The sequence below is a fragment of the Falco biarmicus genome, chromosome 6 (assembly GCF_023638135.1).
Source record: "Falco biarmicus isolate bFalBia1 chromosome 6, bFalBia1.pri, whole genome shotgun sequence".
Lineage (NCBI taxonomy): Eukaryota > Metazoa > Chordata > Aves > Falconiformes > Falconidae > Falco > Falco biarmicus.
Genome location: NC_079293.1, coordinates 5,470,461 through 5,496,466, shown reverse-complemented (window position 1 = coordinate 5,496,466; position 26,006 = coordinate 5,470,461).

Sequence of the window (26,006 nt, the reverse complement as noted above, 5' to 3'; positions counted from 1 at the left end):
TGAGAGGATCAAGCAGATATGAAAATGAAAGAGTCAACAATACCAGAGCAAGACATGAGATAGTGAAGTATTTTATTTCCATTGCTTTCAATATTATCTCTTGGTTGGCAGGAAATAATCTGAACGGGGAGACTGCGTAGCAGAGGTACGGAAAATAGATGTGATCATTTTCCACAGACGCAATGAGCACCACTCTAGATATTTTATAACTTGCTAGTGTTTTATGTCATTTCTTCAGACATCTGTGCATTAGAGTGACTGAGAACTGCAAATGATGTATAGTTAAGATATCCCCCTATAATTAAGCTGAAATAATGCTGGATTATTCTAGCGTAATTATAGGAGGCTATTTTAACTATTAGCTCATTAAAAAGCTATGATGCAAATCTCGTTCTGAAAGAGACGAAAAAATGAGGGTATATGAACAAAATGTCAGTGGTCCTCTGCTGAGACCAGATGGAGAGGTATAACTATACTCAATTTATCAGTCAATATATTTAATTATAGCCAGGCTTGGATGGAGCCTGCAATGGCCTTTTGTTATGTTTAGTGTTTGCAGACAGATGTGGTGATTCAGAAACAGTTGGGAAGGGAATGCGATACCTATGCAAAAGGGTGGATTTTCACTGCAGTTGGTCTGGGTTTCACTTGAAGCCCTGCCATGTGCTCCTTTCTGGATGGGAACCATCCTTTTGCCCACCTTACACTTCAGGTGTGGTGCACAGGGTTACAGAAGCTGGCGCTGCAAGGCTAAAACCTGTGAGCCAGTATTTTGGTCCCACAATGAGCCTGGCCCCAGGAAGCATGAAGCGGTCACAGCTGGCACAAGCCCCGCTGGAGCACGATGCGCTCATCTGTGCCTAATCTGCTTGGGGTCAACGTTGGTCAAGTGTTATGGAGCAATGACATTGCCCGGTTTGGGATAATAAAAGCAAAGTGTATGCTTGGCTAGTCCGGTCTCTGACAAAGGGCATCCTGGAAGAGAGCTGCCTGCCCTTGTGTGCTTTCTTCCAGCAGCCAGAAAGTTCTTCTCCATCTCATTATCTCCCTCTCTCCCCTGAAGGACCCCACTGGAGACAAGGCACCCAACGGCTGGAGGGAGGAGCTGCTGCCCAGCTCCCAGCACTTGCTCAAGCTCCGCCTCGGCTATGCTAACCAGCAAAAAGCCATCCTGGGACAAAACTCTGATCCTGTTGCACTGGTAAAGATAAGGGTCTCTCTTGCCTGGTCCTGCATGTAGGGTGGTGTACAGCTGGTGCACAGTTTAAGCAACCAACTCCATTGAAACTCCATTTTTGGGCTTTCTGAGACCTCCAGCATCCTTCCCTCAAGAGAAGGGGACCTATGCATGTAGTGATCAATCTCTGGCCTATCGTTAGGGCATCACTTTACAAGGGCCAGGATTTCCCTCCCAATTCAGCCACTGCTGCTGCCTTGCTCAGGGTGATTTGCGTAGCAAATACGGTTGATTGTGCCTGCTCTGCCCAAAGGGGCATCTCATCTCTGGCATCTGACAGCAAACGACAGGGCAAAATAATAAAGCAGAGGCTAAATAAGAAAAATTACTTGCCCTCAAGCATTATGGCAACAAACGGTGAAGAACATGCCCTTGGGGAACAGTGAAATGAATGAGATGAATGTGTAATGTCCAATAACTACATGTCGAATCAAAGAGCATACTCCTAAAGTGTGAAGTTAGCAGGGGCTGGTAAATGCAAGAAGCAGAGAGTCAGCCAGAAAATTTATTGCTGCGTAGGATGTCACGGTATGTAAATCTTGCTGGAACGCTCTTTGCGGTTGCTATTGGCTTTTGATGGGGTAGGTAATGAGTGTAAGACTTTGTTTTACAGGAAAATAATGAAGAGGGAAAACCAACAGAAAGGCAGGGATGGCAGCTCAGGTGAAACTGAAGTCCCACCCAAATCTCTTTGTGGCCTAGGCTTCAGCTCCAAGGGCTGGAGACAAGGAAAGTGGGGGTTTCTGATGGAGAAGGAGGGGGAGGTGGACTGGAAGAGCGGATGGAGCTAGCTACAGTTGTACACTGGCATTTCTTTTTTTTTCCCCTCGGCTTTCCTCCATAGCTGCCTGCTCAGCCCAAGAGCAGCAGTGTGAGGCAGTGTGGGCAGGGAGACCCAGCAAGGGGCCAGGGGCCATGGTGCAGAATATTGTTATGCTTGACCGAAGGACTCATGGGTAGACATGATTGGAAAAAGGTGCTCCTGAGTTTGGCCCAAGGGGATTTCTTTCTTTATTTTAATTAAAGGCTGGCTGAAAATTAAGAAAGTGGCCAGGTGCCCAGGTGAGCTGGCAGAAAGCATCTGTGTGTGCATGATGGACCTGAGCGACCGGAAACTGGGTACACGTAGTGCCCTGTTGGCTTATGCTAGCTTGACAGCGCAGCGCTGCACCCCGAGACGGCAGAACGTGGTGGGTGAGCAATGTGGTTCCGTGCACCAAGGACTGGGCAGAGCTGCAAAGGACGCTGCTGCCTGTGACCCCTGGGGAGCACAGCTTTGCGCTGCTGTGTCCTTGCTGCTGAGGAGATGCTCCACGAGAAAGTGGGTTTGGGCACCTGGAGGGACTGTCACTGGTGAGACCAGTACCCAGTGCCGCGGGAGCCACTGGGTGGCGTATGAACACTGACGTACATGAATGAACCGGGTCCGTGGAAAAAAAACAAGGCAAAACTGTACGTAGATAATTAGGTGGGTTCTCCTTGAACTGGGGCAAAAGCAGGTGAAACCAACACAGTGTACATTAGAAAAGTGGTTATATGTCGTGCCACCTTTAACAGATATAAGTCCAGATGACCAAGGGTCAAGGAGTAAAGTTCAGAGGCTGTAAAAGCAATCAGCTAATGAAAAACCACAGCGCAGCCTCGCCTTTGCCGTGCAGGGCATGAACAGGGGACTGCAGGGGTGATGGCAGCTGCAAAGCCTCTCGGCAGACAGCTGCCCAAAATCATTCCTTGTGCATAAATACTGTGCCGGCAACAGTTAGGAGTTTCTCCTGGCTGTGCCTCGCTCAGCTGGGCACTGGTTGTGCCGCAGTTACTCAGTTGCGCAGTCCCCCCAGGTGCTGATGTGGCAGGAGGGCTGCAGGTCCCCAGGCACAGCCCTGCTCAGCTCCACTGCTCAACGCTTTCCTTTCCTGTAGGAAAGGCTGTTGCCTTTGCCCAGGGGGGGCTGAGGACAGCTGGCTCGCCAGCAGTTGGCCCCACAAGCTGGCTAAAGCCAGGAGGGGGATTTCAGGAGTCAGAAACACTTTATCTCAGCACCTTCCAGACTCCTCACATTTTCCTCCCCCATCTGGTTTGTCCCTGCCTGATCTATAGCCCTTGCTGCATTTCATGGGCTCCCTTCCCTCTGTTTAATGTGATTAAGAAAATATTTGTAATGTTTCTATCTCAGTTTTGCTCACTGCCCGCAATTCCCCCTGCAGGAAAGCAAGCTCTCACCACCTCGTGCAGCTGGGCCTGTGAATATTGCAACAGAGAGCTGCTCCGAGGAGTTACTCATTCCCGGCAGGGTAAGGCACCAGAGAACAGCAGAGACTACCTAGCTGTGACGAGCACCTGGAGACGCATTTTATCTCCTCTTAACGAATGTCAATACAAATTAACAAGAAGCTTATTTTGAGGATGTTTCATTTATACAATGCAGGGGTTGGGACAGGAAAGGTGGGAACAGTGCTAAGATAAATGATACTATTCTCAACTAATTCAGAAAAGCATTTGTTCTGAACGCAGCAGCATTGCTATGAATGCTCTTTAGCATCTCTGAGAGCCCCCGTATTTATAATATGGGAGGCACTGACAAGCTTTCATGTTGCTCAGGCATCGGCACAAGCATTTCACAAGTGGCAAAAGGCAGGGAAATGGAGCTGGCAGCCAGGCTGGGGCTGTGTTTGCTTGTCCATTAGCCATGCTCAGTTGCCCACCTTCCCTCCTTTGTGTGAGGTGTGATCATTAGGTATATCCGCTTTCAGCTACCTGTCATTCATCACTCACCACACACCACCAAGTCATCGGCAGGTGGTGGCTGTCTCCTGCCCGCAGCTGTTGCAGGGACAAGAAGGGCAGGCACGTGGGTGGGCAGGGAAAAAGAAAATTGGGTAAGCAGAGCAGAGAGATGATAGCCTGGAAGCATACTGGCTCTCCTTTACCAGCTAAAGTAATTGGTTTTCATCCAGCCTGGAGGAAAGAAGGAAAGTGGAAGTGAACAGTCCTCTTGCTGCTTGTCCATCCCCCAGCAAACCATGGCTAGGGTGTCCTGCCCAGCTGTGAGAGGTTCTCCTCCTGCCTCCGTGACTCAGCGTCCTTCTGTAAGAAGATCATTCCTCTATGGAACTGAAGTCCTCGCTGCCTGTGACCAGTTTAAGCTCTATGAAGAGATGCTCTGTGACTTTTGGGAGTCTCAGTGGAGCAATAGGTTGATGCTGTGGCTGCTTTTCAAAATGATGCCTGGGAAGGGGCCAGATTACTGGAGGATGGCTGCCTTTCCAGAGCAATGGCCTCATGTGAGAGCCCTGATGGAAGAACAATGCTCCCGCTGTGAGGGGGAGATCTCTCATCCCTGGGAAAAGGGCTAGGAGGGCATCTGCACTGTAGTTGTCTTCTTTCAGATGCACAAAGGTGATGTCTTTCCCATCCTCCAGATGGGAAGCTGAGGCAAAGAACAAAACAGAATGGATTTACATCTATTGCAGAGGAAGTCCTTGGTGGAAAGGAGACCAGAGCCCACATCTCAAATTAATGCCCTTAGTATCTCCTCTTTGTTGCAGGCTCTCATGAAGACCCCTGTAATTTTGGAGAAAGTCACTTAATCTGGGTCGAGATCAGGAAGCATCACAATAGATTTTGACTCTCAAATGGCAGCAAAAGGAGAAAGGGAGGCTTGGCCACTGAGCAGACAGACATTTATGCGTGTCCTTATCTGTAAAGGTTTCCTCAGCATTTAGCATGGATTTAAACTCTCTTTCCTCTGAGTGGCACCCAAAATGCCAGCTGGCTCCAGCAGACTGCAGGAGGCACACAAATGAAATCTAATGAAAGCACAGCATCGCTCCAGTCTCAAGTAGGATTGTGAGCTGCTGATTCCTCCTAGGCTAGGAGAGAGCAGCGTGATTTCGGATGGTTGCTCCAGCATTGGGGTGTCACTGTTCAGCTGAGCATCCCCTCCAATTGACTCCTTCCCCACAGCCCACCTGTGGCTGCAGGGTTGATAACACTGTATGATCTTGAGTCAGCAGGAGAAGAAATGATCGTTACTTCTTACTGTTTTTTTTCTGTCTTTATTCCTTCCAGAATAATAGAGTCCTCCCCTCCCCAATTTTGTTATTCACAGGAGATCATGCAGCCCAAGACACTTTGTCCTTAAAGGCAAAATGAAAAAAATAAACAGAAATAATGATAAAAGTCAGAGAATATTATAGTTAGTGAGCAGGACTGCCTGCTTTGCCTCCCTCTGCACTGCCCCAAAAATTGCCGATAAAACTAGATAGATATGTGACTTGATGCTTGTGCCTGAATGCATTAGTCAATTTTAATCTTTTTATTTCGCAATAATTATGGCATCGACTATGCCCTTTCAGTCTGAGGGAAAGTTTATAATGCTTGGAAGCACCTGGGTAAGGAAAATGGGTTTTATTGATGTCTTTTCAGGCGACGCTTTGGCACAATGCTGGTTAGGGCCCCAGTGCCCCCAGGGGATGCATTCCCACCCAGTGCCAGCCCTGGGCTCCTGGCACCTTGTGGCTGGGTTGGTGGGAGGGCAGGGCTGGCCTGGCTGTGGTGCTCACATAAAACATGGTCCTCTCATCACTTGCACCACGAGCACATGGCCTCTCTTCTCCCACGCGTTTGAACATCTCCCCGCTCCTTTTTTAGGGGGAATGCAGGGATGCTGAATGTGGCCTCAGGAAAAGTTGCTCTCCAAAGGTTCTGGGGCCTAGGAAAGGGCATAATTTTAGGTGAACTGGTGGGAAATCTGAGGGGCTTCGTGTGCACCCTAAATGGCTCATCTGAGCTGGGCAGCGTCCCCATTTACCTATATTTCTACACTACGACACAGCACTAGCCCTCCACCTTTGAGGAGTGAGATCTACAGCTCTTGGACTGTAGAAGGAGATGACGGTGACACCGGAGTTTCTATTTGCATGTATCACGAAACATGCAGCACAGCTTCCTATTTAAATAGCAAATTTTTGCCAAAGCACGAATGCCTCCTACGAGGTTCGGGGTGCCCTCCGCTTGCACTGAAGTGACTCGCAGCCGAGGGCACTTGCCACCTTCTGGGAGGTGCTGGGTGGTGAGTAGCACAGCATCGGGAAAACCAGGCTGAGGCAGCAGAGGCGGAGCTGGTCCATGCTGGAGGGCATTGTAAGTGCTGGATGATGGAAGTGTGGTATAGCACCTGTTTCACAAGGTCTGGCTGAAATCAGTGTTATTAGCCCCCTGCTTTCATGAGTACTAAATACACCCACACAATGTAAAAGTAGCATCCCACCAATCAAAGTCGGCTCTGTGTCTTTTGTATCCACTTCGCTATTATTCATGCCTCACAGCTGGATCAACCTGTGACATGTTGCAGTCCTTCATTTTTCTTGCTTTGGATTACAAGTACTTTTAATGTTTACCTGCTTGGAGAAATAACAGATTTTACCTACTAATAAATGTACTATATATTTATTCAGAAGGCCAGCTTAGATTATTAATCCAAACCCGATGAATTAATTAACTACCTGATGAATCAAAGTAAAGCAATATACTTTGGGTGTTGGTTACATCAGGGAGGGTGCCCAGCAAGTGAGTTCATTGAAGATGTTGTATTTATTTTAGCATTCTTGATTTCCAAACAATAAAATGCTGCTCATGGGTAAACTTACTAAACAAAGGAGACTGCCAATGGGCCTGACAACGTTTCCTTGGTAACATTTCTTAGCTTTTACCCCAGTGATTGATATCCAAGGATAGCCATTTGCTTTCCGCAGAGGAGCAGGAGAATATGGCTCAATGATTCTCTTCCTGGCTCCTGAAAGCAGAGAGAAGCAATCCATTACAGCTGATGTGGCTTTACTCATTATTTGGAAAAAAAAAACCAACCGAAAACAGATAAAAGCCCAACAGCCAAGAAAAAAAAAAGGAGACAAATTGCACTTGGAGCCTGATCCAAAAAAAGCCCACTGTACCTGATAGAAAAACTGACTTCATAGAGCTTCAGACCAGACTCCTGATGTGTGTTTAAGACTGACCATAATCTGAACACATTTATCTGCTGTGCTCTTTGCTTTCCTGGATTAAAAATCTTTTGTGCAAGTAGTGTTTCTTTTTGTTTGTGCTACCCAGCCCCACTGTTCATGAGGAGCCCTCAAAACTACCTGCCTTGGGAAATAAGTAGCTATGGGGGGTTGGATCCAGCTTTGATGTTGCAGTAGGATATCTCCAAATTTAATACAACCAAGGAAACTACATTTGTAAGTCCAGTCAGAGCGAGTCAAAAAGTGGTTTTAGGTGTGTAAGGGAGACAGGCTGGACAAGTCACCCTTCACAGATAAAAACTTTTGCTTTTCTTTCACCCCGCATTGCCTTCCCATCCCTCTGCAGCAGCTTTGCAAGTGTCCTCACTGTTTATTTGCAGAAATACACAAAAGGTGCCACTTGTGCCAAAGCCCTTTGCAGTCACCCAGATGACAACACTCGTGCGGTGATTGCAGCTGCTAACAAAGGTGCCTAGCTGCCAGTGCTGCAGCAGTACTGCCACTTTCAGTCAATGATGGCTTCACATCAAACACGAAAACACGTATTAAATTAGTCCTGAAAACCCAGGAGGCAGCTTTCCCTCCACTGCAGGTATGCTCCTGGCACTCCACGGTGGCTTTGGCTGAGCGCAGGAAGAAGATGACCTTGGGTGACTTTGCAGCTCCTCATCACTGGGAGGGCAGTGGTGCTCAGGGGCAGTGATGTTTTGGTCACATTTGCTTCTCCTCGGCCATGCCCCCAACACAGTCCCATTTGCAAGGGGCTTGAAGGAAGTTGTCATGCTGGCTCTGTGCTGTTAGTCACGTCCTCCCTGGATTTCTCTTCCTTGCTAAGGATTTTTCCCCATTTTCCCCCATCTTTCCCTTTTTTTTGAGTTTGAAGTGAAGGTAGTTGCAGTTCTGCCTCCGTCCCTCCGTCCCACCCCCCCCACCCCCCACCCCCCCCCCCCCCCCCGCCAAGGATGGGCTGACAGCTTCAGCAGGGCAGCTGCAATGTGCTTCTTCCACTGGGTTATGGGAAGAAATGGGATATGGTTGTCTGAACACCTTGGAAATCATTGCAGCCAAGAAAAAAGAGGCAATTTCATGAAAGAATACATCTGTTTTTTTGGATGGTTGGATACCTGAGAGGTTCACCCTTGCCTCCTTTCTTGCAGTTTTTCCCTTGTGCTTCTATACCTCAATTTTAGCTCCCTGCAAGCCTCCCGTAACTAAATGTCCCTTTCTGCTCATGTCTCTTAAACCTGTCACAGTCCCCATCTTTTCTTTGCCTCTGCCACAGGACCCCTCAGCCCTTGGCAGCCCCCTTGAATGCCACCAGCAGCCCTGAGGTCCTTGGTCACTGGCAGGAGAAAAGCAGAGGCTAGTGTGGCTAGCTAATGGCCTTTCCCCTCAGCCCAAACACCAACTCTCACGGAGGAGGTGGCCCCTGGCAGCTCTTGTGGCTGCTGTGGCCTGAGGTGTGTGTGGCAGCTGGGAGGCTGGGAGAAGGACTGATGGACGGATGAAGGACAAGCAGTGGGATTACAGCATGCCTCACTTCTGTCAGGGAAGGGGCTAAATCAATGAACACACAATAAATCAATGCTGCTGGGGTTTTTTTGGTAATGTGATCTTTTCCATTAGGAAGTTCACCACTGCTCCATTATTAGTTCACATTCAACCGCCAGTGCTGAGTAGTACCCAAGGCCTGAGGAAATGCAAAATTAAAAAATTATGGACTATAATTGATCTAGCAAGTTTTATAATCATACGATACAAGTGGGAGATTTTACTTTTGTAAGCCAAGTACCTTATTTGCTGAAGCCTGAGATACAGTCACACACTACAGAAGCATTATATTGCTTATAAAATGATCTAGTCCTTTTTATAATCCAGCATCAGGACAACTTGTCCCAAATAACTCTTTTTAAGATGCACTCCACAGGCATACTGTGTACATAATTATTTCCCTTTGTTTTTCTCCACTATTTGTTTCACCCAGTGTCTCCCTCTTCCCAGTGATGGATCATCTGTACCTGCAGACATAAATAAAGCCTGCTAGTCCTTTAAGGACACCCTCCACGTCCCAGCTTCAGTACTACTGTTGCTTTTTCTCTTTCCTAAACAGAAACATTTTCGTGGATGGCTTTTGAGGCTTTGGGGTACAAGGCTGTGCCAGTGGAGGAAGGGAGGGAGGGTCTGTGGACCCCCTTCCTCCCCTGTGCAGGAGGAGAGAGGTTGCTGGGGGGCTGCACCCTGTGGAGGCAAGGAAGGGCCAGGATGCCTTTGCAAGCAGGGATCTGTGCAGGGATTCCCTCTCCAGGGAAAGGGGCTGCTTTCTGTTCCGAGAGAGGATATCTTTTTCCCAGGACCCAGGGAAAGGGTGGCTTGGTGGGCTGAACGCTGGGACGTGCTGCTGGGCTGCCAGCCTGGTCCTGCCCACTGACACCTGGCATCCCGCCTGGCACCAGGGAGAAATATCTCACTGGGGTGACAGGCATGTGAGTTTTGGGGTCATCTCCTTCCCCCTTGCCTGAAGCGAACACCAAGCACGCCAGCAGTGGGGGATGGATCTCCAAAGTGGGGTCTTGTGGGAATCTAAGCAAGAATATGGCAACTCCCAAACTAGGGAAGCTCAGAGTCAGTGACTTTCAGGAGCCTCTGCATCTGTCACCTACAGACGAAGTCTTTGCCTACCTACCTCCATCCGCACTGGAGCCTACCCGTGCTCTCCACCCTCCACAGGACTTGGTCCCTGGTGTCACTGACAGCCCCTACTGCCAGCTTTCTGCCGTATGCCTTGCCTCACCTTTCACTCCCGGTGTTTCCCCAGCTGAGCCAGTCTCAGAAAAGCCCATTTTTTCCCCTACCGACCTCAACCACAACCACCAGAAGAACAAAACAAGCAGCCTTCTGCTCTGCCACCCAGCTGCTCCTTTCAGCACAGAGTATAACATGCACAGCAAAATGTGGACAAATGCATTGCAAAAGCTACGTCACCAGCTGCAGGCAGTGTCTATCTGCTTACAGCACCAAAACGAAACTTTGCCCATGTGCTACAGAAAAAGGAGATTGCTGAAAACCTTCAGACTCTGCAGATCCAGGCAAACATCATTGTATCATTAGTTCCACGCTTCATGGCTTTACCCACTCTCATATATGTGGCAGGCGTCTAGAAAAATTAGCCTCTAGGAGCAGAAAAGCATCTTTGGAGAAGATGTTGGGATCACTGGCTTGCTCCAAGCCCAGCTAGAACTGATACGGTGCTGTCCTATGGGTTTATGAATTACTGATACCACTAGTTTTGAGGGGAACGTGCAGCCACTCTCCAGAGAAGGCAACTCAGTCCTCAGTGACCTAGTCCTAGACGTCGCAAGGCAGAGAAGAACCAACTTAAGAAAAGGCAATATCCTAGGAAGAAGGGTCCTCATTGCATTTGGACTATTGTCCAGAGCTTTGCTGACCTGAAAGATGGAGGGGGGAGAACTTTCTAGCTTAAGCAGAAGGTTAGACTGACCAGAGTGAGGAAACCGAACTCAGGTAGCCCCTATCTGTATCTGGGAAAAAGGATATATGCTTTTAGCCTTGTGTGTACAGCCTGAATTAGTGAACTAAGTACACCGTAAATCATCCCCTTTCTTGAAGCACCGTTTTTCTCCAAACAATGGAAAGCAGAAACTGGAAACGTGCTGATATGATAAGGGGAGTGGAAGCGAGGCAAGGTCAGACATACTCTTGTTGCTGTCTTCCTGGCTGTAGACATACACTCCTCACTTCTCTAAAAGCCAAGGAAGGGCTCAGATACTTTGAAAAAGCTGTAGTAGCTGTGTCAGACCCTTGCCCTTTCTACCTGGATGCATATGGCACGTAACTAAGGAAACTAAATGCTGCAGATGCCCTGGTTTGAAATATCTCTGCTGAGAGCTGGTTGAAATGCAGGACTTCTATTCCGCAAGAAATCCTGGCATTTGCAAAAGTTTGGTTTGGCAGAAAAATGAGTCATTTTCCCCCCGAAAAGGAAATTCTGTGGGGAGAGAAGAAAAGAAAAAAAGAACTGCTTTGGAAAATCAAACCATTCCTAGTCTACCTACCTTCCCCTTCCCCTCCCCCCCCCCCACCCCCCCCACCCCCCCTGCAATGCAGAACAGAGGAACAGCTGCCTCTGTCTCCTGAGGTTCCCCTCATCCACGAGTCGAGCAGCCTCAAATCCCAGCGAGCCGCTGCCTGCGCTAGAGCTCCTGTGGCTTTGGGCTTCCCGCAGCAGAGCTGAGCCCAGCTGGGGCCGGGAGAAAGACTGTCCTCTCAGCAGCATCACCTCGGGCTGGCGGGGAACCCACCCTGCCTCAACTGACCTGCCTCCGCAGCCCGGTGTCGGTTTTATATCCCTCCTGGTTTTGGGGCGAAAGTTTGTTTTGCTGGAGAATTCGTCACTAGCCTTTCTTGATAGGTTTGCATGTTACACAGTCACTCCCATGGCTGCTACTTTAAAAAAAATCGTATTATTTATCCAAAGGGAGGAAAAAAACCCCATCAACGCAAACTGTCACATGGTTGTGTTGGAGCCATACGTCTCGCTCCTCGTCTGTCGAAATGGGCCAAGTGACGGCACTTGTGTATGCTGAAAGGGGTTGTACTGAGATGCTGGAAAAAACAACCTGTTAAGATGACTGGCTCACTGCTCAACAAATGGCAACGTTTGAACACACGATACGCTTGAAGATGATTAAGCTGGGAAAGTGTAATGATAGGTGAAACCAATTTTTATTAATACCAGACTGAAACGCAGAGTCTTGTACAAGGCAGTGAAATGTCCGTGCTCCTAGTAATGGGGATCAGAGCCTTAATGATCATTACACTACTAAAACTGTACACTAATACCACAGCAGGTCATGGGGGTCAGAGCAAATGCTTCTTTCTTTGTATTACATGCTTTTATGTCTTCATTTACTCCACCAATTCTCTCATTATTTCCTCCTCATCTGCTATTCACAGGCGTAATTTCTTTGGCTGACGTTCCCCTCCTCTCTCACTAAGAAACAATCGATATTACATCATCTGCCTCGCCGCAATGCCTCATACGCCACGAGATACATTGGAGCGAGTTCCTCTGGGACTTGTTTTCCAGCCCAGCTCCATCTGAGTCAGTAAGGAAAGGAGGACGCTGTGCAAAGCCCCTAGGTGTGCTGGAGTGCAGCCCGGGCAGCGCAGTGGCCGCTGCTTCAACCTCACTGTCTGGGAGGGGATGCCCGCCCACGAGAAATCCATATGCCACCATTTGTTCTTGCAGCCTGCCTTAATAAGCCGTTAATGAGGAAAATAATGTAACAAATTAAGTGAGCCGACCCATGAATTAAAAAGATCGATGGAGTTACGGGGGATTCACCCCAATATAACAAAGCAGAATCTTTATTTGTCCCGAGAAAAAACCAAATAAAAATCTGATGATCATGTATCAGTCCTTATAGCCTCCGTATAAGAGCAGCAAAACCTGCCCACCTCTGCTGGGTGAATACGTATCATCGGAGCGGCACGACCATTCTCATGGCTCGGTCCTCTTGGCTGTGTCACCATAAATCGCTGGGTGATTAGAGCCAGCTAATTTCCTACAGTGCTGCTTGCTTCGGTGGTGTTGTCTTCTGGTCTTTCACACGCTGCTGTCTCGTAACAGGGTTGTATGAAAGAGGGACCTTGTATCATTTTGAATCATATTGTCAGCTGATTCAGGAGGGAGAACTCTACCATGTTTTTCTTATGTTCTTTTACTTTTCTTTTGATTTCCTGATTCAATACTGCCTGCCTTCCCTTGCTCTTAACTAGCCAGCATTTCCTATTACTGGGCTGTCTGCAAAGGAAAGCTATCTAACTTTGAAATTTAATAAAAGCCTCTTAAGTGATTTGGGAGTGCGTAGGAGAGAGAGATATCTTTAAAAGCAAACATTACTGCTAGGGGTACATGTAGCTTAATAGGATTTTCTTCTTTGTGAATCTGAGCTCTTAATAAGACAATTTGAGATTAAGGAGGAATGGGAAGATTTTATTTATTTAGGTATCCATCTAAACATGTTTTGGCTGTTTACAGTGAAAAGTGTGTAAAAAGATATCCCACATCCTAATAACATTAAGTTGGCATTGTAATTTTTTCAGCAATTTATTGCAGAACACCGTTTCCCCATACTCTCTGCCATTTTGCCTGTAGTTTTGCTTTTTCCTGTACCCAGTCTCTCCTCCAAATTTCTTTCATTCCTCTCCCATATTTTTTTAATCCTCTAAGACCATGCTGCTTCCTTCTAGGGGACGACTGAGAGGAGTGTGAAAATGAGTCGCGTAAGTCTTACTCACAGTTTCCTCTGTATTTGCCCTGCATTACTGGGACAGACCAAAGCTGTACAGATTAAAAGATGCCCACAAGCTACTCTGAGTAAGCTCCTGTTTAGGATCCTTTAGTGTGGTATATTTTTTTTCCCTAAAACAGAATGCTCTAAACCAGCAACCCCTGTAAAAGATAAGCAATTTAATTATAGCAGCAAGATAAAAGCCGAAATGGCTCTCAGACAGAACCTCTGATGATTAGATCAGAAGTGATGTGAAAGGACACCCACCGAGGAAGAAGGAACTCAACACTGATAACGTAAGGCACTACCGCACAGACCTCGCAATATTATTTCCTAGATTTTTCCAAAAATAAAAAGCCCGAGAGCTCACATCAAAGGGGCTTACAGCTCTGTGTGGCAGGTGTTTCTTCCCCTTTTTTGGTCCTCCTTGCATCTAGGCCTGATCATGTTCTGATATCGTGTAGATGAAGTAAGTGTAACAGAATAGTGGAAAATGCCATATTTTAATGTACAATTACCACAGCATGTCAAAACTAGAGAGAATTGCAAGGAACGTCAGAAGAGCCTTGACACAGCAAGATAACCAGGCAACATTATGGCACACGAAATGGAGTGTAAAAACTCCAGGAGGCAATGCAGAATAGAAGAAATAATTGACTGTAGTCACTCAGAGGAAAGAATGTATCAGTATCACCGAGGGAAGCAAAACGAAAGCGGCTGGACAGTCGTAGTCCAAAAGGTAGCTGGAGAGATGCTAAACTGTGGGTGGAAAGTGTTATTGGGTAATGCTGATATGATGATATAAATACGTGCTACGATCAGCCTTTAGATGCTGTCTATGTGTGTGGTCATCGTACTTGGGATATAATGTAGTAGCAAACAGAAGAGAGTTCAAGAAGGCTGATGGAAAGGAAGGGGCATGGGCAGATTTCTAAAGAGACTGAAAACATCAAAAGTACTTGGCGCAGCAGGGAGATAATGACAAGAGAAAAGAAGAGAGAGGAGACACAGGAGAGTTCTTATTTAGCTGTCCTCAAGCCTAAATACAGGAAGAGGGAGCACTCAAAGAAGTTAAAGCCAAGCTGAAAAACACAGCTCACCTTGGGAATTCAGTGGCCAGCGCCTTCTTGCTAGGGGGACCATGTGGCCCACTTGCTGAGCTTAGCGAGGAAGCCTCTTGTGCAGGGGTTCTGAGTTGCCATCTCACCTATGCGACGACATCCACCCCAGTCCTGCATCACTTCAGCCCAGGGTGCAGCATTTGTCCTGCTGCAGCCCGGGGTGCAGCACTGGACCTTTCCTGGAGGAGCCATACCCAGGGCAGCCTTTGCTGCAAGAGCTCAGCCCCACTGCAGGTTTGAACCCAGATGGGCAAGCGCACCGTAGCACTAACCCTTTGGGTGAGGCACTGCAAAGCTTTTAGAGCCTGAAGGGAAGACAGGCTATGAGCGCTTTAAGTTCTCTTTCAATGGGGATATTTTGGGAAACAGCCCCCTGATCTGGGACCTGGCTCTCTCAACACCTCTGAGGTGGCTCATCTGTAGGTGACACTGCTGATGTTGCATTGTGTGGCAGCCAGCAAATCTTCTTGCTGAATGAATGCTGCAAGCTGATTACCTCTCCAGCCACTGCCAGCATTATCACAGGGACAGTAAATTTTGTAGCTCATTTTTTGATGAACTACATAAGTCCACAGCATGATCTGCCAGCAGGGACAAGCCAGGTTGTGACCTCCTGAGTTTAGAGTGGTTGCAGGAGTGCAATAAGGTGGAAACACCCAGTTCTCTGGTGTTTGGTAAAGCGCCAAGTCTGGGTGTTTCTTCCTAGCACCTAAACAAATTTGGTGCCTCTTTTCCTCAGCCTGTATTTCAAGTTGTGCACCCAGATTAGCAAAGGGATTTTTGCTTCTTAAAAAGTAAAAAAAAAAAAAAAAAAAAAAAAAAAGTCTGTGTCCTGGACCCCATTGTATAACAAAGGAATGGAGTGAGGGGATGCTCCAGTATCAGCACAGGGCTTAGGAGAAGGAGGTTGTGTTCCCTGCTCTGTTATAAACTTCCAGCAATCTCTAAGAAACATTCCAGTTCCTGCTGGGATTTGCTTGTAGACCACAAACTGCATTTTAAGGTGTGATCCTGAGTCTCATTGGGTATGTCTATGCCACCAGGCTGGGTCTTGTACTTTGCACTGGACCCCTGGTCTCCCAGTCACCACGTCAGTTGGCACAGCATCTTTGCACTGGAGCTGACAAAGCAGTGCCCAATGGGAATGAAAACCCCAGCGAGGAAGACAGGATAATCTGTGTTGGGATCCACTCTCTCCCTGCAAATACAGTAGAAATGGGAGCCACCCTTGTCCCCCAAAGGTGCTGCAGCAGATCTGGAGCATGGTCTGTTCTGCTGCAGTTTGAGAAATGATGCGACAGCTCTTGCAACGTGGCACATGCCTGTGGTTGCATGCTGTATCCTCAAAGCATCCAAGACCCCAACAAAATGACCCAACCAGCATACACCGCACCACTCTGGCTGGGCAACACAGTGCGTACTCTGCCACAGCAGCCACAGGCACTGAGGACACTGTCTCCACTCCTGGGATCCCACCTGCGACATGGAGGTGGTGCCGGAGCTGACAGAGCTGTATCACTGCACAGGGTGCCATGGACAGAAACACAGTGAGAACGTCAGATGCTGAAACAAAGCTCTTGTGTGAGGACCAGGGCCAGAGGGAGGTGCCGTGCTGATGGGCAGCATGCAGAGGCCAGGTGTCACCCCAGACATGTCCCAAAGCATGCACCATACCGGGTCAAGGCCATGCTGTGGGAAGAAGGGAGTGGGCAAAATCTCTGTCACCTGCTTCTTTGCAGATCTGCAACCGTTCAGTTTTCTAACTGCAGTTTTGCTATCTGCCTCTCTGTTGAGGAGCAGATAACTCACCTTCCTGCCCGTGTCCTCCATCACAGATATTTTACTCATTGATGCTACTAATTCGCTAGTCTCCATTTCACAGGCTTCAGAGGCACTTTGAGTAGTTGCCTTAGCTTCAGTGAAACCATTTGCAAAAGTGAGAAGCACTCAAGGGAAGAAGAGTTTACCTATAATTTTCAGCAATTTCTCACATTTTGGCTCTGGACTGTGTAGCTTTTTGAGCCAAAAAGATTTAGATGCTCTACATGCAGGATTGTTGCATTCTCCTAAAGCAATATATGATTGATTCCAGTCGTGACTGAAAAGCTTAGGGCTTGCCTACAGTTGGAAATTTACCAAAATAGTTATTCTGGAAGAAATCTTGGGGTAGCGACTCTTCTTCTGGAATTAAAATGCCCACACAGCATTTGGTAACAACATCATTATTCTGGAAGAGCTGTTCTGCTACATTTGCAAGTGTTGACTTCCTCGTGTCAGAGGCTGCCGAGCGGGTTATCCTTGCTGTGGGATTTAGAACGAGGAGGTAAGAAAGGGTTTGTTTTGGTGTCTGAGCATAATAGTAGATGTGATCTGCAACTGTGTTTTTGAGAGACCCATAAAACTAAATGGGTGGAAACATAGCAGGTTATTAGCACCAATGTCCTCTGCCAAACTGGAGGCGTTAACAGTGCAGTGGAACTTATTTTATGACCTAATTTCTGGTTTAAGTTTTCCATCAGAGATTGCCTGGGACATAAGGACACATTGCTATATTTTAGTAATATTTCTTCCTGGTTTCATGTTACTGTTTCTAGCAGAAAGGTTTGGTTTTGCCCTTGCTACTTCTCAGCACTCTCATTTCACCACATGCCTCCCCAAACTGATGCAGTGTGAGTTAGAATACCATCAGGCAACGTGCTGCTTCTCTGGAACATGAAAACCGGTAAGTCCCTTAGATGCTTTGTTTCCCCAGAGCGTTAGCTGGGGAACTGAGCCCAAACCCAGCACGGCTTCTCCTCCCTGCAGATGTAAGGGCCACTTGTGTTGACATGAACCATCAAGAGGGCTGCTGACCAGTTGCACCCTGTGCTGCGTGGTTCCGATCTTCATAGGCACCAGGTTTCTCATGCTGGTACTCCCTTCAGGCTAGGTGAGGACACACACAAGAAATGTTGCTCCAAAAAAAAATCTGTAACCTCCTCATACCTGAGGGTATTGCCTCCTCCAGCCCCCCGCCTCCCAGCCATGTGGAGACCTGCAAGGCTCATGGTGTTACACATGCCAAAACACGAGGCATTAAATTCAGCAGGAAGTAATTTTGACCAAATTCTTCAGGTCTGAGGCGTGTGTGTGTTTAAGAGTACTTTTTGCGTTTGTTAATGCTGGAAGATGCAGCTGCTAGGCAGTCTCTGCTGTTCAAGGGCTCTTGCCCCTGGTACGGCTCTTGCCCGGTGGAAGAAAAGCCTCCAGCACAACAAACGAGGTGAGGCTCAGCCCTCCTTATATTCCTCCATTAAAAATGAACAGCACCTAATAAAGCAAAATAAATATTTTAGGTCCTCGGGACACGTTAAAAAAGTGCCAGAAGGCACAATTCCTGCCTTTCGCAGCCCCTTCCAGTTAGCTCTAACAGACAGCTGCTAGCAGTGCCATGGCCGGAGCCAGTCTCCAAGTGCCTTCCCCTTCCATTTGGTGGACGCATCAGAGCAAACACTGGCTAGGGAGGGAATGAGAAAGAAATAAACCACTTTACTACCTGCGCAATAGTCTTTATTGTACGTTTCTTAAAATATCCCCGTGGCCTAATATATGCCGTAAACGCAGTTTAGGCGGTTACTGGATAAACAAACATAAACAGCAATGCACAGGCAGGATTTAAGACTATCCACAAACAGTTCATTTTCAGGCATTGTAAACTGGCAGGAGCACATTAAAATCTATGCATATTGCTGGAGAAAGTATAACTGGGAAGGGAGCCTAGAACATCTCACATATTTCTGCCCCAAGACAAATGTATTCTGGGCAAAGATTACCAAAGTAATGACTAAAAATTACATCCAGACTTGGGAGGGCTGTTTTCCATCCTCCAGGGTGGCAGTGGGGACAGGAAATCTCCACGAGCAGAGAAAGAGGTGCTCTGACATTTTGTGCTTCAAAGATACCATGTAGAAGATGTGAGGAGCAGCAAAAGCCTCCAAGCATGGCCAAGCTTGTGGCTCCAGGCTGCATGGGGGGTTTCTGTGGGGCGGAGAGTGGGGCTGGGAGCGGAGCCAGCTCTGTCTTCCTCTGGGCTGCAACAGCAGCAGCAGCAACAGCAATGCTGCATGCAAGGCCTGCACAAAACATGCCATGATATTCACATGCAACAGCACAGGTAAGCTCTGTACCTGCAACCCAGATGCTCAAGTAGAACCAAAAATCCCACATTTCCCAAAGCCTGCTAGCAGCACTGCTTCCCCAGGTGCTGTGCACGGTACATTGCTTCAGAGCGGCTCAAAGTAGCCCCGATGCTCGACAGCCTTTCCTGCAAAGTGTAATTACTTTCCGTCTCCTCTGTCTCGTGAGGGCTGGCAGCACGGCTGTAGCGTTTAAAATGCAAAGCTGTGCCTGGCCTGCAAACAGAGGGCCAAATGCTGTTCTGGAGTACTCAGGGAAAACGGCATTAATTTTAGTGAAACGCCACAGTTAGATTCAGTTGTGGGACTCTTCAACAGCCAGACTACAGAGAGCACTTTTGCTCTTGCTCTGTTGTAGGGTCTCAGGAGTCACTACTGCACGTCATGAGGAAAATACGCCTTCCTCAGCAGATGAAGGCTAGGAGGGTCTCATTTTCCAGATATATTTCAGCTGATTGGATTTATCTGTAAGACAGATATGAGCATGATGACAGAAAATTCAAAAGAGAAAATAAGATGCATTTCTCCAGTAGATTGTAAAAATGGAGATGTAACTTTTTATGCATGTGTTCATTCCAGGAGCCTGAATTATTGGAGCTAGTATTTTCCTAATCACCACTATTCTCTGTGTACCCTCCTTCAGAGCGCTGCATTCCCTGGAAAACCAATGCTGGCTTGTGAATAGGCAATTATTTGTTTCCTTTTTCCCGCCTGGAGGAGGGAGAGGAGGAAGGTGCCCCAAGGATGCCTTTCCACTTCTGGAAAATGGTAGCTTGCAAATGCAAATGATGCTTTTTTTTTGTTTGTTTTTGTCTTTCAGGAGACTCTCAGTAGAAAAGACTTTAAGAAACAACCTAGTACAGGCTTGCCTGCAGAGGCTAGGAGTGAGATGTGCACAGGCTGATGCAAGGGTTTTTAGCAGCAGTCAGGGATTCTTCAGGTCTCAGGAGAAGACCATCTAACCTGAAGGATGTCCCTGGCAGTACATTCAGAGAAACCAACCCATGGCTTATTTGAAGAGTCGGATGGAGGATTAAAAGGTGATGAGGATGCTCTGAAGGGCTGGAAGATACAAATAGATTTCTCACTGCTTAATAACCTGAGTAAAGCTCCCAGATCCTGCCTGAGGAAGACTGTGGGAGACGGTGTGGTGTAGCAGTGGCTGAAGAGGGGTTTAAAACCAGTCATGCAAGGAAGAATTTATTGACGTGGCAAAAAAGAAGCCTGCAGGCCCCTGAGCTGAGCTAGCAGTTAGCAGGATAGCCCATGACATCGGCATCAAAAGAAAAGGCTGGTTGGTAGGCACAGTGAGAGGGCACAGGGTAAGTGTTAAGGAGGGGTAATGGCCACATCCTGGGGACTGCATGCGGGCCCCATGCCATGCTTGCTGGCTCACGGCGGCATGGCACCCTGCTTTCAGACAGCAGGTCGAGGAAGAGGAGCATCTCGGCTCCTTGCCAGGAGCAAGGCTGCATGGGGGCTAGCTGTTTGCAACCTGCTGCAAAGCATCTTGCCCTGGGAACTATTATTTCCCACTGATGGGTGCTTTTTTTCACGTTTTCTGTGCAGCCAGCTAGCCAATGTGTGGGAAGACTATTTTCTTTTTATTTGCAGGAGCTGGTATACCTGGAGGTTTGACTCCAACTTGCTTTGGTATTCCAATAACAAGATATTAAAGCTGTTACGTTTTTTATGTTAACAAGCTGTGGTGTTTGTTTTAGTTTAAGGCTTACATTTTCTATAGTACAGCATGAAGCTCACTGTACTTTATGAAAAAATTTTAAAAAGCTGTCAGCTCTCAGTGCTCTGTTTATGTATTTCTCTCTTTCAATCCTTTATTAAAGTGCTATTAAAAATAGGAAGTTACATAAAAGAACCTTTATCTCTCTATTGTAAGTGTGCTGAATGGGATTACCAACTCAATGAACCTTTAAAATACTTTTACTGACCCGTTTACCTTCCTGAAATTCATGTATGCTTCATATGCAAGCTTAATTTGATTTCCATATTAACGCTATTATCTGTAAATACAAAGGGCATGAAGTCTCCCTTTAAGAGAGAAAAATAGATCGAATTGCGTGAAATGGTAGCAGATGTTATTTTTCTCCAAGAAATTCATTTAAATAAATTGCATAAAAACCTGCAGAAAGAATGCAGAACTGAGCCTATGCTTCTAGAAAAATCAGTTTGTGGCAGCTGTGTTCTGGAAACATGGTCTATTATAAAATAATTGAAAATTCCAGTTTCTGTAGTAAAGGCCCCATTTTTAAACACAATTGATTTGCTGGTGAGGTACCCAACAGACTGAGGAACAGTTGAAAGCAAAGTCATTTTCCCGACCTGCAGAGAGTTCTGCCCTGATCTCAGAGGCCATTTGCTGTCATATGACTTTCAAGAATTTCTAAATCTATCCTTGACATTGCAAAAGAAAATATGACTGCCCCAGGCGCTCAGCCATAGCTTTATCAGCAGGCTGAAGACTACATTTCCGTAGCAGAATTTTTCTCCCTAAAAAACTAGTGTATCTTTCGATGCCATCCACACAGATACATGCTGTGGTGGCTTTGCTGAGACGTTACCTCTGCTCAGGTGAATATTCATCAGGCTCCAATTTCCCTATGCCTGTCTGTTACCGAAACCTCGGAATGAAGAACTTACCGACACCAATGTGATGCAGATAAGCAGACACTTCTTTATTAACGGCTGGGTGCCTGAGTGAGTCCTCTCACGATCAACGCACACCAAGTTTCAAAATCATACACCATATATAGAACTTAGTCATGCATATTCATTAAGTATTCATGCATAATCATAATATCTCCCGAAAATCATTAACATACCCCCCTCCCCTATCCGATTCTGCACAGTAAAGGTTGGAAAAGTCTAGAAATGGGTCTAGGGTACGATTTGGGTAGGTGGTATATGAGTCGGTGGTCGCGATCTCCCCCTGCCAGAATTACCTTTTACTAAAGTTCACGGTTTCTTGGCAGGTAACTACAAGCTGTTCCAGTCGACTCTCCCCAGTTCCCATTAATTCTATATTCTGACATTTCAATACACTTTCTACATACAAAGTATGTATGAAAAGAAATACAAAGAAATCTGTAAAACCCCAAATTTGTTACCTGAGTTTTAAACAATGATTCTAGCCCATTCTTCTGGCCTTGGTACAGGACTGTACAAAGGATTTCATAGCAGCTTTTACTGTGCAACTATAAGTTTCATTAAAATATATCTTATCCCTCCATATTTCTATTAAAAATGATTTTATAAAATCAAATACAGTCAATTAATTCTAACTTATTAGCAAATCTGTAACATGTCCATTCTCAAACTGCAGCGATTGCTTTTTATGCCTGAAATGGGTTTTCACAATGCTGCGTACAACCTGGAAGAATGGGGGCTCTTTCTACAGTCAGCTATTCCCTCTCCCATCACATGGCTGCTAAGCATCTCAAATATGACTGCACCTCCAAGACCAATTAGTGCAACAAGAAATAAAGAAAAGAAAGAAAGGTCTGGTCTGCAGGTTAAAAAAAAAGGAGAGAAAGGACAACAAGTCAAAGCAATGGAGATATAAGTTGGTTCTTTTTCCTTTCCACCATTGCTTTTATAATTTAACCTGACCTTCAAGCTGACAGGGAAGAAAAAGGCAAGAGGGTTGTTTTGCTGTGGAAAGGAAGATGGAGGAGCACCTCTCTCTGCTCCCAAGAGACCTGACAAACCATCTATACAGCACCAGAGAAGAGATCCCATCATCCTGCTCCCTGCCAGCAGACTGCTTCTAGACTGTGCCCTGGCTCTCGCTGCCTCTCGTGTCTCCATTCATTCACTTTAAAAATCTCATCACCCTAAGCAGAAGCAGAGTACACCCCAGGAATATCCTCTCCGTCACTGCTGAAACTGCTAAAACAGACTGATGCACAATTCACCCCTTCTTGCCTAAGTTCACTTTCCAGTTCTCTTACCATTACAAGCAGATCCAGTCTGTAAGCTCAGCTGTGTCAGCGTAGCAGTTTCTTCTTAACATTGGCACTTGTCAGGGAAATAGAAACTGCAGATTTCCTAGTGCTTACCACAGGAGAGACTCCTCTGGTAACCTGGCCAGGCACTGAGGGAGCTGGCAGAAGTGCTCACCGAGCCACTTTCAATCACTGACCAGCAGCCCTGGCTAACTGGGGAGGTCCCAGCTGACTGGAAGTTAACAAATGTGACACCCATCTACAAGAAGAGCCGGAAGGAGGATCCAGGGAACGACAGGCCTGTCAGCCTGACCTCAGCGCCGGGGAAGGTTGTGGAGCAGGTCACCCTGAGGCCATCACACAGCATGTGCAGGACAACTGGGGATCGGGCCCCGCCAGCAGGGGTTATGAAAGGCAGGTCCTGCCTGACTGACCTGATCTCCTATGACAAGGTGACCGGCCTAGCGGAGGAGGGAAAGGCTGTGGATGTTTTCTCTACCTGGGCCTTAGCAAAGCCTTTGACACCGTTTCCCACAGCATTCTCCTGGGGAAACTGGCTGCCCATGGCTTGGATGGTGCACTCTACACCCGGTAAAAAACTGGCTGATGGCCGAGGCCAAAGAGTGGTGGTGAATGGAGTTAACTCCGGTTGGTGACTGGTCACAAGTGGTGTTCCCCAGGGCTCAGCACTGGGGCCAGTCCTGTTTCATGTCTTTATCGATGATCTGGATGAGGGGACCGAGTGCACCCTCAGTAAGTTTGCAGACGACACCTGGTTGGGGGGGAGTGTTGATCTGCTTGCGGGCAGGGGGGCTCTGCAGGGGGCTCTGGACAGGCTGGATCAAAGAGCCAAGGCCAGCTGTATGAAATTCAATGAAGCGAAGTGCCAGGTGCTGCCCTTGGGTCACACCAGCCCCAGGCAGCGCCACAGGCCTGGGGAAGGGTGGCTGGGAACTGCCTGGGGGAAAGGACCTGGGGGTGCTGGTCAACAGCCGGCTGAACATGAGCCAGCAGTGTGCCCGGGTGGCCGAGGGGGCCGACAGCATCCTGGCTTGTGTCAGACACAGTGTGGCCAGTGGGACCAGGGCAGTGACTGTCCCCCTGTACTGGGCACTGGTGAGGCCGCCCCTCGAACCCTGGGTTCAGGTTTGGGCCCCTCACTGCCAGACAGACACTGAGGTGCTGGAGCGTGTCCAGAGCAGGGCAGCGGAGCTGGGGAAGGGGCTGGAGCACAAGTCTGATGAGCAGCAGCTGAGGGAACTGGGGGTGTTTAGCCTGGAGGGAAGGAGGCTGAGGGGAGACCTTATCGCTCTCTACAGCTGCCTGAAAGGAGGCTGTAGGCAGGTGGGGTTGGTCTCTTCTCCCCAGTAACAAGTGATACGACAAGAGGAAATGGCCTCCAGTTGCATCAGGAGAGATTTAGATTGGATATTAGGAAAAAATTCTTCCCCAAAAGGGTGGTCAAGCATTGGAACAGGATGCCCAGGGATGTGTGGTTGAGTAACCATCCTTGGAGGCATTTAAAAGATGTGTAGATGTGGTGCTTGGGGACATGCTTTAGTCGTGGACTTGGCAGTGCTGGGTTAACAGTTGGACTCAATGATCTTAAAGGTCCTTTCCAACCTAAACAATTCTATGACTCCATGAAGCTTCTCAGATCTGGCCCTTCAATTTTTTTTTTTTAATGTATGCTTCTTACTCTTTACACAGATAGACTTAATTTAGCACTACAAATGACTCCATAAAAGCCCATATGGAGAACTGTGTGTTTTTCAGTAAATCAGGCCAAGCGCTGTGCTGTGGATGTGCCCAACTGTAGGCACGTGTCTGACATGACCAAGGTGATCCCCAATTTGCAGGCTACCAAAAGACACCTATGGCCTGCAGGAGAGGAGGATCATGCCATGCAGCCTGGTGCAAAGGTAAGAATACCCATTTCCATTCCCTGCATCTGCCCATGGTGCCCGGGCCAATGCAGTGTACCAGGACCTACCTGCCACTCTCCTGAGACGCTGTGCTTAACCTGCAGGTGGCAGAGGAACTTTGAAAGCTTACCCAAGGAAGAAAATGATAATTTTGTGGCAGCTGTATCAGTCACTGCTGCAGAGTTGGTGCATGTTCCCTTCGCTTAGCGACCAAGTTAAAGCACAACTGCAGAAATTCACAAAAGAAAAATATCTACTGAGCACTATTAAATAAAAAAATGGGGAGTCCCCTTATGACAGAGCTTTCTGTGCATCTCCTACCTGCCCGTCAAGAGACCAGAAAGCCTTAACGGTCCTTTCCTACCCCGAGACCCATTTCTGCACACATGCGGGTGTCTCCAGCTCATCCAGCTCCAGCCCTAAGACTTACTTGCAAAGTCCTCAGATAAATCTGAGGGTGGGGGGAGATGCATGGGGCAAGGGATGGCTGCCTGAGACTGTGCCCTTTGCTGCAGTGAGACATCTCCTTATGCTGTTGAGGGCAGACGGTGTCTGGCCAAAACCTCAGCAGTGTGGTTTTAGCAGAGCTGATGGGGGGTGAGGGTCAGCGCCTGAGGAGGTCCTGGAGTTGGAGCTTGTCCTGGTTTCAGCTGGGATAGAGCTAATTTTCTTCTTAGTAGCTGGTGCAGTGCTGTGTTTTGGATTTGGTGTGAGAACAATGTTGATAGGAGGACCTGATGGTTTTAGTTGTTGCTAGGTAATATTTATACTAAGTCAAGGACCTTTCAGTTCCTTGGGCCCTGTCAGCGAGAGGGCTGGAGGGGCAAGGGAAACAGGGAGGGGACACAGCCAGGACAGGTGACCTGAACTGGCCAAAGGGATATTCCACACCATGTGGTGTCATGGTGAGCATATATGAGCGGAGGGAAGAAGAAGGAAGAGGGGATATCTGGCATTATGTCTTCCCGAGTAACTGTTGCGCCTGATGGAGCCCTGCTTTCCCGGAGATGGCTGAACACCTGCCTGCCGATGGAACACAGTGAACAAATTCCTTTTTTTCCTTTGCTTGTGTGTGTGGCTTTTGCTTTACTTATTAAGTAAATCTTATCTCAACCCGTGAGTTTTACATTCCTTTCCAATTCTCCTCCCCATCTATCTGGGTGAAGGGGGAGTGAGCAAGAGGCTGCATGGTAATTAGTTACCATCTGGGGTTAAACCATGACAAAACTGAAGTGAAGGAGTTGTTCTCCAT